The 14,340-nt window shown below is 44.8% G+C and overlaps 1 protein-coding gene across 14 annotated transcripts in view; it reads left to right on the top strand.

Moving 5' to 3' along the window:
- LOC119466292 (cuticle collagen 2-like) overlaps positions 1-14,340 on the top strand; it is a 1,179,781-nt gene that overhangs the window by 359,781 nt on the left and 805,660 nt on the right. The window lies entirely within an intron of this gene.

Raw genomic sequence — 14,340 nt, 5'->3', positions numbered from 1 at the left:
GAGGCTTAGAGTAGTAACAAGCATATATCTCTTGTGGACTGATTTTAGCCAATATTTCAAATGCAAGCCAACGTGAAAACGGAACAACGTACAAGTAATATTCGATTTGTTCCTTTTTGAATTTTTGCGTATAGTACATAAATAAGCCTCAAGCAGAGGAGATGGGAAAGAGTGCGCTAGAGCTAGCGCAGTAAAGGTATATAAAGAAAAACAGAAAGAACTGAGCTGCGCGTTGTTACTGAAACCTCTAACTGAAGAGGATATCTTCTAGAGACCTACCCAGTATGTACCCTGAGACACAAGTCCCTGGCGGGCAACAAAGCGGCTCACGCCGCAGCCCGAGAGCATTCATATCCAGCTTTTTTGCCAGAGGGGACCAAAAAGGCGACGATGCTGGAAAACATCCCCGAATATGTACTCCTATATTCTAGAGCACCATAGACTGGAAGGCAGAAAGCACCCACCACTTCAACTAATACTCAATAGAGAAGACACCATTATTTTAAGAAACACCGTTATTCTAAGAAGGCTACAGACGAACACCTATTTTAACAGTACCTTATTGCATAGGGTATTTTCAACGTAATTTCCTTGCCTCTGCACATTTTGCGCAGTCCCGGGCACCCTGCGCCACATGGTAAAGGAGTGCAGGAGACCCGCTGGAACTCTTTAAAAACTAAAGACGGAACAACAGTCGAAGAAGAGAACACAGAAGGGGACAATAAAGTACTGTGGGAGGTCACGCTTTCTTGCCCAGCCAATGATGATGAACGAAAGCTGGTAGACCGGCATAGGGTGACAGCAGGAGCCCACGGATTCCAGGAATGAGAAGGCCGCCCACTTGAGGGCGAATAGGGCAGATTTTAAATGCGAAGCCTTTCTTGGCGAACATTTGCTGCTTTGACAGCATCCATCTTCTATGTATCTATCTAGCCGCCTAGGTCTTTGGGCTCTCAAGGTCGTTTCGTTAACTTGGTATGTACCAAAATTGGCATACTATGATAAGAGTATATGACGAAAATAAATAATATGTCATGACATGTATGTCATGTAGGTCACGACGCAGCCGCCTTTAACTTGGTGCTCTCATGGTCGTTTCGTGACAATGACCCAGCGAAATATAATAACACTCAAAAACCACTGAAATGGATTCGGACGTTGGTACTAACTGAAGGAAACACTAGAGAATAGAGGTAGAAGTCAAGAATGACTCAGCAAAAACGTCAATCACTCAGCTAAAAAGAATAACACTCAGAAACCACTGAAGTGGGTTCGGACGTTGGTACTAAGTGAAGGAAACACTAAAGTATGGTGGAAGTCATAGTAATGAGCATGACTCAACAAAAATGACAATGACTCAGCATAAAAATATTAGCTCTTCGAAACCATTGAAATGGTATCGCACGTGGGTACTAAGTGAAGGAAACACTAAAGGATGGAGGTGGAAGTCATTGTCATAAGAGAGAGAATAAACTTTACTCTGCAGTGGGTGGTCCCCTCAGTCCAGGAGTCCAGCGGCCTTAGCTGCCCTTCTCGCTCGGTTGACCAGGTTGAGCTGGTCCGTCGAGTCGGAGCTGGACAGCGCTGCCTCCCATTGCCGTGTGGTGGGGTGTGTTATGGGGGTTAGCTGTGGTGTGTTTGCGCAAGCCCATACCATGTGGTAAAGTGTTGCACATTGATCACAGTGTGGACATTTATAGGAATACAGCGCAGGGTGTATGGCGTGGTATAGACTCAAATCTGGATATGTGTTTGTTTGGAGTTTTCGCCATATTACGGCCTCCTCTCACGTCAGAGAATTATGAGGTGGGGGTAGTGTTCTTCGTGAAAGGCGATAGTGCTGTAGGATGTGAGTGTAGGTTAATCGTATGGGCTCTGATTGGAACTGCTCGGCGCGGTCATCTCGCGGCTCCCCGTGTGCATGCGCTCGGGCGTAGGCGTGTGCCTGCTGATTGCCGCGTAAGGACTCATGCCTCGGAGTCCACACGATTTGTATGTATGGTGGCAGCTGGTGCATGCGTTCCATTCAGAATGCAATGTGCGGCCCTGGAAAGTTTGGCGCTGCAATAATTTCTGCATGCCGTCTGAGAGTCCGTCAGAACTAAACGCAATGCCAGTGCGCTCTCGTCGTGATGGCTAACGCTATCGCTAGTTCCTCTGCCTCCGCAGCGCTCACTCTGGAAACCGACGATGCATTTATTTCGGTCCCGTGATTATCGACTACGCTGGTGACGAATGCGGTGGTTCTTGCAGTGCTGGCCGCGTCTACGTACAAGACATTGGGGTGGTTTCCATACTTTCTCGCGAGCGCCTGCGCTCGGGCTTGTCTCCGTCCGATGGGGAAGTTTCAAATTCAAAATTTTCAAATTCAACTTTATTTACCAGACAGTAAGCTGGAAGGTCCGCTGGGCTAAAAGCCGTGAAAACGGCTTGACAGGGCCCAGGTGACCGTTACATGGCAGCAGCTGTACAAGGTGCGCAGGTTGAGATGGTGGATACGCCGTGACAAAGGTAAAGTGAAAACAAGCAGATTACAGAACATGTACATAAATCACACAAATGCACCTAAAATTTCAATGCACAAAAAATGGATATGGAAATTTACAAGTAACAATATATCAGTCACACAAATGTACAAAAAGAAAATATTAATAATATATTCATAGTTGAAACAGTTTAGTCGATATCATTTACAGATAATTAATTGTCTTCTAGCACACAATAGAACAAAAGTATGAACGTAACTGTTTTTTACTCCAACTGGTTGTGTTTGCATATGTGTTTAGTATTGTGGGGACGTTGTATGCCAAAGTTTGGTACTTATAGGTTGTACGAAACCGAGGTACAGACCAAATATGGGTGTTTCTTGTGGGCACCGTAATAACACGACGCTCTAGACATGATAAGGCCGTAATGAATTTTAAGAGTTCTTTGTTGGAGAAGTAGAGTGTGTTCAACAATCGATATGGGTAAATGTTGTCAGCCCGTATTATATTGAATTCTTCAAACGCTTTGCAGGTGGTTCCCAAACGTTCAATGTTTCCAATGTAGCGGATTATCTTTTTTTGTAGAACAAGAACTTTATTTATGTTTGTTTTAGTTTTTGTGCCCCATATCAACGTACAATAATTTAAATGTGAGTTAAACAATGCGTGGTATATTTGAAGTTTAGCCTTGAGCGGCAGCAGATTACGGCAGCGAGACACGACTCCTGTTACAGACCAGATTTTTCTACAGAGGTAGTTTACGTGGGCATCCCAATTTAAATTCGATGAAAAGTAAACCCCAAGTATTTTATGCGTATCAACAATAACTATTCGCTGTGAATCAAGAATTAAGGGCTGGTGAGTAGCGACTGCCTTATTTTTAGCACGAAATATAACAGCTTTAGTTTTATTTGGATTGATCTTGAGTCGATTCATTTTTGACCACGAGGAAATCTCCGAAAGCACGTCGTTCGCTTTGGATATTAAATGATGCAAGTTAATATCAGAGATAAGTATTGTTGAATCATCTGCGTATATTACATATTTAACTGTTGTACCTATGTTTACAATATCGTTGATATAAACATTGAACATTTGGGCACCTAAAATACACCCTTGCGGTACACCGCAGGTGAGAGGCAAGAATGACGAGCTACATTTGTTGATGTGAACACTCTGGCATCTATTTTGAAGGTAAGATTGAAGCAGAGATATGCAAATACCACGAATGCCATATGATTCTAGTTTGCGCAAAAGAATACTATGGTCAAGGGAATCAAAGGCTTTACTGAAATCAAAAAAAATACCGAGTGTGAGTTCGTTTTTTTTTTCAATGTGATGAGCTATAGCTTCTTTCAATGTCAGTAGTGCAGTTTCAGTAGACCTGCCGCTTCTAAAGCCGAATTGCGCATCTGTTAGAACATTAAATTTATTGAAAAACTGCGTTATTCGAGCAAAGATAATTTTTTCTAGGCATTTAGAAAATACAGGAAGGACAGACATAGGTCTGTAATTATTTACTATATTTCGATCTTCTCCTTTAAATATGACTGATACTCTAGCTCTTTTCATAGCTTCTGGAAAAACACCAGATTCAATAATTAGGTTAAATAATATGCAAGAACTTCTGTGATTAAGTGTAAAACATGCTTTATTGGAAGGATCTGCAAATTATCGGCATCGAGTGATTTAGTATTATTTAAGCACATAAAAGTGTGATGCACTTCAGTTTTATCAGTTGGGTAAAGAAAGATGCTCTGCTTCACATTACCGCATCCGGTAACCATACCTACATGGTCATTACATGCTGAAACTGCATTTATAAAGTGGTTGTTCATGTGATTTGCAAGTGATGTGCCGGTTAATTTGCGACCGGCAAGTGTTAAGGATTCAGGTAGGGCGTTTTTATTTTCGCGGCCGAGTATATTACTGATGAGTTTCCATGTAGCGTTAGGTCGCTGTCGACTAGTATTTTCGAAAAGACGACGATAATAGGCTTCCTTGGCACGTCTAAGTTCAACATTTATTCGATTTCGAAGCTTCTTAAATTCTTTCAACACTTCTATTCGGCGCGTGCGCAAGAATGAATGATAGCAGGCATTTTTACTCTTTATCATTTTCAGATGCTCGCGAGTGACCCAACGTTTTTTGGCCTTTTTTGCTGGTGTAAACGTTTTGAACGGAAAGTGCTTTGCGTAAATGCAAATAAAAAGCTTCATGAAGTCATCGTAAGCGTCATTTGCTGTTTTCTTTTCGTATACAGATGACCAGCTTTGATTCATTATATCAATTTTGAATGATTCATTACTCTGAGGGGTAATTTGCTGAATAATGAGTAGCTCCTGTCGTGAATTTCTATCCAGTGATTCGTTATAATAATTTAGAAAGACAGGGCAGTGGTCACTAATATCAGATATGACAGTACCTGCGCTGTAGATTACGGTGTCAATATTTGTCACAATGAGATCAAGTGCCGATGCAGTTGAGCATGTAATACGAGTTGGCGTAGTAATTAAGTTGGTAAAGCCAGTGGAATGTAACAGGGTGTTTAGATCACGGGTGGCATTGCTTTCTTCCATCATATTAATATTGAAATCTCCTGCAGAAACCAGGTGTAAGTTGTTATTGCATACAAATTCCCAAAAAGTTTCATAGAACAGCAAGAAACTGGCAATACTCCCATTTGGTGGTCGATAAAGTACGGAAATCAGCTCATGCTTACATCGAATCGTTAGTATTTCATAGTCATCAGTTACTACAGTAAATTGAGGGACGACATGGCAATTCTTTTTCATCGTAACAAGCAGTGCCACACCCCCGCCTCGTTTGTTTGGCCGATTATGCGAGAATGCATTGTAACCGTCCAAACTGAAGGCCTGATCATCATTTCTGCCCCAAGTTTCAGTCAGCATTATAGCGCTAAACGTTAATTGGAATTGGCCAAGAAGAAATGCGACATCGTCTTTCTTATGGTTCACTGATCTTGTACTAATGTGTAGCACTGAGTCACTTGTTGGGTGACGTGAGCTGACGCATTGGGGAAAGGCAAGCTCCTGATAATTCATATCAGAAATAAAAGTAAAACGACTAGAAATACAAGCAAGCGCGGTACTCCTTCTCAACTTACGCAAGCAAAGAACCGGTCTGTCTTACAAAAATCTTATCGATGTCGCGCACACTTGGTATGTGCACAACAGGTGTTGCGTCGGACTGTCTAGCAAATATCTTACCATTAAAAGACCACACTGATTTCCACTTCATTTCATATTTCTTTTTTACCGCAAGTGCTAGCAACCTTTTTAGCGTCGAGCAAAGATGCTCATTGACGTACACTGGCGGTGAAACAGGTGTAGAACTACTTATGCCCAAGTCTGCATTAGTAAGGCGCGCCTTCTTGGCTTTCTTTAGTACATTATCGCGCTTTACGCGAGACTTGAACTGAACAACAATGTGGCTTTTATTCTCCGTTCTACTTGGCACGCGGTGACATGCTTCCATGTCTTCTCTGGCAATTGGCTCACCGATGGCTGTACCAAGTTTGCACAGCAGGTCATTGACAGATACATTTTCATTCTTGATGACACCTTGTATCTCCAAATTGACATTCCTAGAATATTGCTCACAGCTAGTTACCCTATGCTCTAGATCATTCAAAGAGCTTTTCAGGGTCGCATTTTCTAGGTGCAGAGCAGAATTTTCAGTTTTCAGTTGAGTGTTTTTTGCGAGAGCTTCGTCCAGCTTTTTCTTCAACTCCTCTATCGTGTCATGAGCATAGTCAATGCTTTTCGTCATGCTCCTTTGCTCGGTTTTCAATTCTCGAATTTCATTCCTGAAATCTCTTTCCACAGACTCGCGGAACATTTTAATTTCCTGCTGCATTTCCTCCCTGAGCCTCTGGCATTCAATCCTTACTTCCTCTTTCATTTTGGCCATAACAAATCAGTTACTTTGTAACCCAGGAATGGAAATGAGAGAAATGGAAATGAGAGACATTTGAGACATTGGGTGCATGTTCCTGGGAATCGATGAGACCTGCATAGTTTCTTGTATTCGGGTTGGGATTTTGGTCAGTGCGCTGGTCTTCCGTACGGAATATCCAAGACGTTCCAAGACGCAGCGTCCCGCTATTGTGCGTAGTAGTCTTTCCTTCTGGCTTACCAGGTGGGCCTCTATGATTTCCCGTGCGTTGTTGTACACCCCTGTCTCCTCGAGGCGAAAAGTAGCCGTTCCGTGTGGGAGTCCAAGCGCTTGCTTATACGCCTTGCGTATCAGCTGGTCGAGTACCTCCACTTCCGCGTTCCTTAAATTTAAATATGGTGCCGAGTATGCAATGCGGCTCACAATCAGAGCCTGCACTAATCGGATAAGGTCCTGTTCTTTGAGTCCCCTCTTCCTGCTAGTAATTCGTTGAATCATGCGCAAGATCTGCGTGGTCGTGTGTTGTAGCTTCTGTATGGCGTATCCTCTGCCCCCGTCCTTTTGTAAGTGTAAGCCGAGGATCCGAAGTCTGTCTACTTTAGTAATCTCTCTAGGACCTATTCGCAGGTGGATGGTTGGTGCCGGGGCTGTTGATCGTCCTCGTGAGGGCTTCTCGATTATGAGGAGCTCCAACTTCTCCGGCGCGCATTGCAGTCTGCATGTCTCCGCATAGCTTGCTACGACGTCTACTGCCTCCTGTAATGCCTCTTCTTGTTCTCCTATGGACCCTCAGACCGTCCATATCGTGATGTCGTCTGCATACAAGGCATGTCTGATCCCCGGTATTTTCTCGAGTTGGGCTGCGAGTTTCATCATGGCCACATTAAAAAGTGTCGGTGACAGCACTGCTCCTTGTGGCGTTCCTCTGTTAGATGTGTCTATTCGCTGTGACCTCACATTTCCCAGCCCTATTGTGGCTGTGCGATCAGTGAGAAAAGCCCTCACGTAGCTGTACGTTCGTCGGCCGCAATTCGTGTCACCGAGATTGGATAGTATGGCTTCATGCCCCACGTTGTCAAAGGTTCCCTTTAGGTCTAGTGCGAGAATTGCTTTTTGGCAGCACGGCGTTGCTGCAGTCAGTACTTCCTCTTTGAGCTGCAGAAGCACGTCTTGCATTGACAAGTTGGGCCGAAAACCAAACATCGTGTTCGGCATCAGTTGACGTTCTTCGAGATGCGTCTGTAGCCTGTCTAAGATAACACGTTCCATCAATTTACCGAGGCAAGACGTAAGTGAAATGGGTCTTAGGTTCTCCAGGCAGGGCGTTTTTCCTGGCTTTGGTATCAGTGTAATCTCCGCATGCTTGAATACCGGGGCTAAGGTCCCTCTGCTCCAGTGTGAATTTAAGAGTTCCAGTATTGCCTGCACGGTTGAATCGTCCAGGTTACGTAGCATAATTGTCATAACCATGGCTCAGCAAAAACGTCAATGACTCAGCGAACAATGATTAACACTCGGAAACCACTATAGTGGGTTCGGACGTGGGTAAGTAAAGGAAACACTGAAGGATGGTGGAAGTCATAGTCATGAGCATGACCCAGCAAAAATATTAATGACTTAAGGAAAAAAGTATAACGCTCAAAAGCCACTGAAATGGGTTGTGAGTTGTGACGTGTGTACTAAGTGAAGGAAACACTAAAGGTTGATGATAGAAGCCATAGTCATGACCATGACTGCGCGAAAATGACCGTGACCCCACGAAAAACGATTAGTACTCAGAAGCCACTGAAATGGGTTATGACGTGGGTAAGAAGGGACGGAAACACTAAAGGATGGAGGTAGAAGACAGTCATAAGCATAACTTAGCAGAAACGTCAATGACTCAGCAAAAAAGACACTCAGAAAATACTGAAATGGGCTTGGATGGAGGTGCTAAGTGAAGGAAACACTAAAGGATGGTGGAAGTCACAGTCATGAGCATGGCCAAGCAAAAATGACAATGACTAGGCGAAAAAAGTTTAACACTCTAAAGCCACGCAAATGGGTTCTGATGTGGGTACTAAGTGAAGGAAACACTAAAGGATCATGGTAGAAGTCAGTCATGACCAAGACATAGCAAAAATGACAATGACTCAGCAAAAAAAGCTATCGCTCAAAAACTACTGGAATGGGTTCGGTGAAGGAAACACTAAAGGATGATTGTAGAAATCATAGTCATAAGGATGACTCAGCAAAAATGACAATGACTCAACGAAAAAAAGATAAACCCTCAAAAACCACTGGAATGGGTCCGAACGTGGGTACTTAGCGAAGAAAAGGCTAATAGTCGATGCTCGTAATCATAGTCATGTGCACGACTAAGGTCGCTTAGGCCTAGCTAAAGGGACCCCTGAGGAACTCGTAACATGATTGTCATGACATGCGTGTCATGTAGGTCATGAAACAGCCGCCTACGTCTTGGTGCTCTCATGGTCGTTTTATTAACTTGGCAGGCTCCTCGCACACTGCTTCGCTTAACATAGATTCCCACGGGGCGTGGGTTCTGCCCGCTTTTTTATATCTAGCTCTCTCGCTAGTTTGAATTTTATTGCCAGTTTTCAAAACACATGATTACCGTGGCGCCTGATCAAAAGGCGAGACTATGCGTGCCTGGCTAGGCACCTGTCAATACCAGCACAGCAGACAACAGTGAAAAAAAATTAATAAAAAAATGTACACGTATATACGCCCAACACACAAAAAAAATAAATTATGGGGTTTTATGTGCCAAAACCACGATCTGATTATGAGGCACGCCGTAGTGGGGGACTCCATAAATTTCGACCATCTGGGGATCTTTAAGCTGCACCTAAATTTAAGTACGCGGGTGCTCCCGAATTTCGCCCCCATCGAAATGCGGCCGCCGTGGCCGGGACTCGATTCCGCGACCTCGTGCTCAGCAGCCCAACACCATAGCCACTGAGCAACCACGGTGGTGTCTTGTGCAGAATCAAAACACCCAAAACACATATATACACACATACACACATTGACACGTATACATGTTTATCTTTCACCGGTGGCCGCTTTCCACCAGCTAACAAATGTTAAACGTTATCGCTCGGCGCAAGACACGCCTGTATCGGAAGTTTGTAGAACGTTATCGATGCTTCTTTCCGTTACCAGTTTTCACCGATGCTTGTGTTATCTGATTGTATGACCGACTGTGGTGGTTCGTGGGCCCAGGGACTCAGATACAGGAGCCAAAGTCACAGACAGGACAAACATTGATCAAAGACAGATGGCAACAATTACATTTGCGATGAGTTAATAAGACACTGTGGCTATTTGAATAACGGTCCACGCAGTCCACGACTCACGCAAGATATCACAGTGCGTGTCCTTCGGTCACTTCGTAAAATGTTCACTCACAATACTGGTGACGATAGCGGGGGCGTCAGTGCTTGCAGATGCAGCACTGTTTGTATGAAGAACTCGAACAGGCGGCCAACGCACGAGAAGCTGAACTGCTCGCGCGACAGCACGACAAGCCCACGCGGTCAGCAACGCGGCACCGTGGCCACGACCCAAGCAGACGGTTGTGCCGGACCCTTTCACGTGGCTCGCCCGAAATTGGCACTCTCGACCAAGGCCATCTGGTACTGCTGGGCTCGAACGCTCGTGCACTGCAAGAACAGCACCGGTCCGTTCAGTCTGGTCTGCAGTTCAGCTCTGGCCGGAACCAGGTTCATCGCAGGACATGCCAGCCTCGTCCCGGCTGGTCTGGTAGCACCGGCTCGGTCCGACTTGTGCATCAGGTCGACCCCGTACACGCCCAGGCTAGCCTGGCAGCGCTAGCTCCACCGTTTTCGTTCCGAAGGCCCCGAGATCCCATGCACGTTCGTCACGAGCTCGCGCATTCACTTATTCGTGGCTTTCGTTGGCTTCTTCCAGGTTGCCATATAATAGTTTCTTACTACACCGACGCGAATTGCCTAGAACTTTCTGGAAGACACGCGTGCACGAGGTAGTAGTCCGGAACATTCGATTACTTATGTATAAAAGCCGACGCATTTCGCCGCTGATCAGATTTTCGACCATCGCCGACTGTGTTCGCCGCTATCGTTGTGCTTTGAGTGTAGTTTGCTTTTGTGGGCACAGGTTTACCCAATAAACAACCCGTTTCGTCATACACAATTTTACGACTGTTTTCTTCAATGTTACTACTACGTGACATCTTACTCAGCACACCCACCAGATGTCACGTAGATGGCGTTGCCAGCATCCATGTGAGCTGGCTTCAAACGGTCTATAGATATCGTCTCTTCGCGTCCGTTAACAAGGAGAGTAAAGTACTTAGGATCGCGCTTGAGGACATCAAAATGACCGTCCTAAGGTGCTTGTAGTGGAGTGCGAGTGGCATCGTGATGGATGAAGACGTAGCTGGTACGAAGTAATGAAGGGCTCATATAAACGGTCTTGCAATCCTGACGAAGCGGCGGTGGTACGACAGTAGTCATAGTAGTTCGCAGGCGGTTGGCGTAATAGTGTAGCTTAGCTGATGTGGGTTCCGAGGCAACGAACTCGCCGAGTAAGCGAAGTGTCGTGCCGAAAACCAGCTCTGCGGATGAAGACTGTGTGTCTTCTTTCACCGCGGTGCGAAGACCTAGTAGAACCAGAGGCAGGCGCTCTGTCCACGAAATTGTTGAGTTCTGCACACGCAGTGATGCCTTCAGTTGACGGTGGAAGCGTTCCACCATGCCGTTGGAACTGGGGCGGTAAGCTGTAGTTCGTGTGTGTGTCAGTGTTGCCAGGTCCGACGAAGTGGCGTAGCCAAAAGTTAGAGAAGTTGTAGCCCAAATGTAGCCAAACAGAAAAAAGTGCAAAATATTTTGTAGCCAAATATAGCCATTGTTATTTGCAATTTTATTTGTGTATACATTTTCACATTCGACAACGGCAATCCTTTTTTGCACAACCCGCCGTAGCCAAATGTCCGTGCCGCCGTGACGGTCGGCTGTTTACATCAACAACAGCGACATAATGCTTGCACAGAACATTTTTTGGTTGGCCCCGGTAGCTCTTAAGTTCCAGGGAATCGCTGCAAAGGGCTAAATCAATGCTTTTATTTTATTACAGATAGTACAAAGTTATTATTTTTATTTATTTACAGTAATCATAACTATGAAATCTGTTTTTAGTTGTCGTGAACACGAAATAATGTTCAGCGTCATCGATTTCTCACGTTATCTCTGCCTACGGCGTAGAAGTTCAGCTGCCTAGCGATCTGTGATGGCGGCGTGCTCACGGCTTCTTTTTTCATGAGATAAAACAAGTCTTTCGCGCTATGATATGTCGCGTTATTTGTCTCATCGTCCTATCTTGTTTTCTCATTTTATTGTTTTGTTTTTCAATTAGCCTGGCCCCGATTAGCAGGGAGACACACTACCTATATAGTGTCAATTTACATCAAACTGGCCGCCATCTTAGGTCTCTAGCACGCCAAGAACACGCGTTAAGAAAAGGTACAGACAACAGATGCCACTCACTGTCTGAATCAGTGTAAGCGGACCTTTAAAAGATTACTGCGCAAAGCGGCACACTAGTGTGAGAAGCGCGCATTCGTTTTCGGCGACGAGCACGTCCCGAACTAACTCGCTCGAAATTGTAAAAGCCGCGATGGCGTACAAAGAGCAATGGTAAACAACAAATTGACAACAGTGGTAATGTTGTGAAAACCAGTTACTGTCAAAAAGCAAACCATGTTGATGGCTAATAAAGGTTTAGAATAGGGGCCCCTAAAGTTTGGGGCCCCAAAGAGCTTTGCCGGTGTTAGCGTTGAGGCATGCAGGAATGAAGAGTTTTGGAATAGGCGTTTTGCGTTTGTGGATAGCGTGTGGCGTTTGCAGCGTCACTACGGCGCCAAAGAAAAGCTGTTATAAATATTAACATAAAATATACAATTTTATGATAAGAAAAGTAATTTAGACTTTCGTCTTTCGGCCTTTAATTACAATTTGGAACTTATTCTATTAGGCGCATGCAACTTGTTGCGCTTAGTTTTGAGTAACCAACTTTCCGCACCTTCACCCAGCCAAGTAAATCCGTGATAGGCCTACAAGCCATGAAATCGACAATTGAATACGGAATCAGCGTCGTATAATGAATCAATATTCATTACACATCTTAGTTGAGAGAAAGCGTTAATCGCAATCCCTTCTTCTAGCTTACGAACTTCACACATTACCACGAATCAAGCCCAGTTTTATGCTAAATTAGAGCCGTCGCTTCGGTGGGCGCCGCCATGTTTGTTGACGAAAGCTTTTGGGGCAGGCTTTGGGGCTCCCGCTAAATCTCCCGCTAAATCGATGAAATAGCGTGCCCGACGCAAAACCCAAACACAGCTTCCGTCTTGCGCATGCGCAGTAGCTTCGACGCTATTTCATTGGGGCCCCAATACGTTTGAGACCAATATTCTAAGACTAATAATTGCCGGGGTTTTACGTGCCAAAACCACTATATGATTGGGAGGCATGACGCAGCGGGGGACTCCGGATTAATTTTGGCCACATCAGATTCTTTAACGTGCACCTAAGTACACGGGTGTTCCTGCGTTTCGCCTTGATCGAAATGCGGCCGCCGTGGCCGGGAATCAAACCCGCGTCCTCGAGCCAGCAGCACGAAACCTCACAAGTTAAGCTAACACTGTGGGTGAAGTTCATGTGACGTGGTGCACTGATGTCATCGTGGCAAACATGTTTCGTTATTAATAGAATGAGTATCTACATCCATGACGTTACGGGCAAACCATCTAGAAGTAAAAGCACCAGAACCCACCTTTGGCTCGGGGCTTTGCTCCCATTCCTTTTTATACGTTCTCGCATACATGGCCCACTTACCCATGTTTGGGTTCTCCTCTATGAGGAGGATCCGATCTTACGTCCAACCTATCGAAATGAATCTCGAATCTAAGCACGAAGAAAAATTCATCTAACAGAAAAAGGAAAATGGCAGTAAAGCTTCGCGCAAGATACGTGGAATAGGTCGAAAGCTGTGCCCGGTGAGATATGATGATGTATGGTGTTTAATGGCGCAAGGGCCAAATATGGCCAAAGAGCGCCATGCCAGTGTTTGTGAGTTTGCAGTGGAGCGATTTATTCTGAGAAATAGGTGAGGCGTGGCTGTAAAGGGGCCTAAAATAGTCGCTGTAAAGTGCGTAAAACATACATGTATTAAGATCATGGCAATGGCTAATGAGGTATGCTATGAAAACGAAGAATGCATTGAGGGAGAATGATACGATTTACAAAATATAACAGATGCAAGAATTGGCCAGAAGCACAAGTGCCTAAACAAAGCCCCTGAAACACAAGGGCCTGAAGGCACGTGCTATCAAAATAAACTATCACAGCAGCATCCTCTGGAGAGAGGATGCGCTACAAACTTATTGGGCTAATAACGTGTAGTACAACATCGTTCGAGAAACGGAGAACTGCTTTGGCGTGAAAAAGAGGTTCTTCACCAATAAACATCGTAGGATGAAGAGGGATATGATAGTGGTATGCTAATGGGAAATGTTTACTTCTCTCTGTTTCGGCTTCCCGACACTCCAGTAAGACGTGGAGTACGGTCAGCCTTTCCCCACATCTGCCACAGAGGGGAGGTTCAGCACCAGTTAAAAGGTATGAATGTGTACCATATGTATGTCCTATTCTAAGGCGGCAAAAGAGAACTTCAGTGTTTCGTGACTTTGATAATGATGGTCAGTTGCCCAAGAGGGGCTTAATTACACGGAGTTTATTCAGTGTTTGTTCATCCCATAAGTGTTGCCAATAGTTTCTGAGTTTTTTGCGTAGAAATGGCTTTAAGTCTGGGGCAGGAACGGGTATGGAAAAATTGCTAGGTTTTGTTGCTATGGAAGTTGCCATTTTGTCGGCAAGCTCGTTAGCAAGTAAAA

Source organism: Dermacentor silvarum, chromosome 10 (genome assembly GCF_013339745.2).
Source record: "Dermacentor silvarum isolate Dsil-2018 chromosome 10, BIME_Dsil_1.4, whole genome shotgun sequence".
Lineage (NCBI taxonomy): Eukaryota > Metazoa > Arthropoda > Arachnida > Ixodida > Ixodidae > Dermacentor > Dermacentor silvarum.
This window is presented reverse-complemented; position numbering and strand designations above follow the sequence as displayed.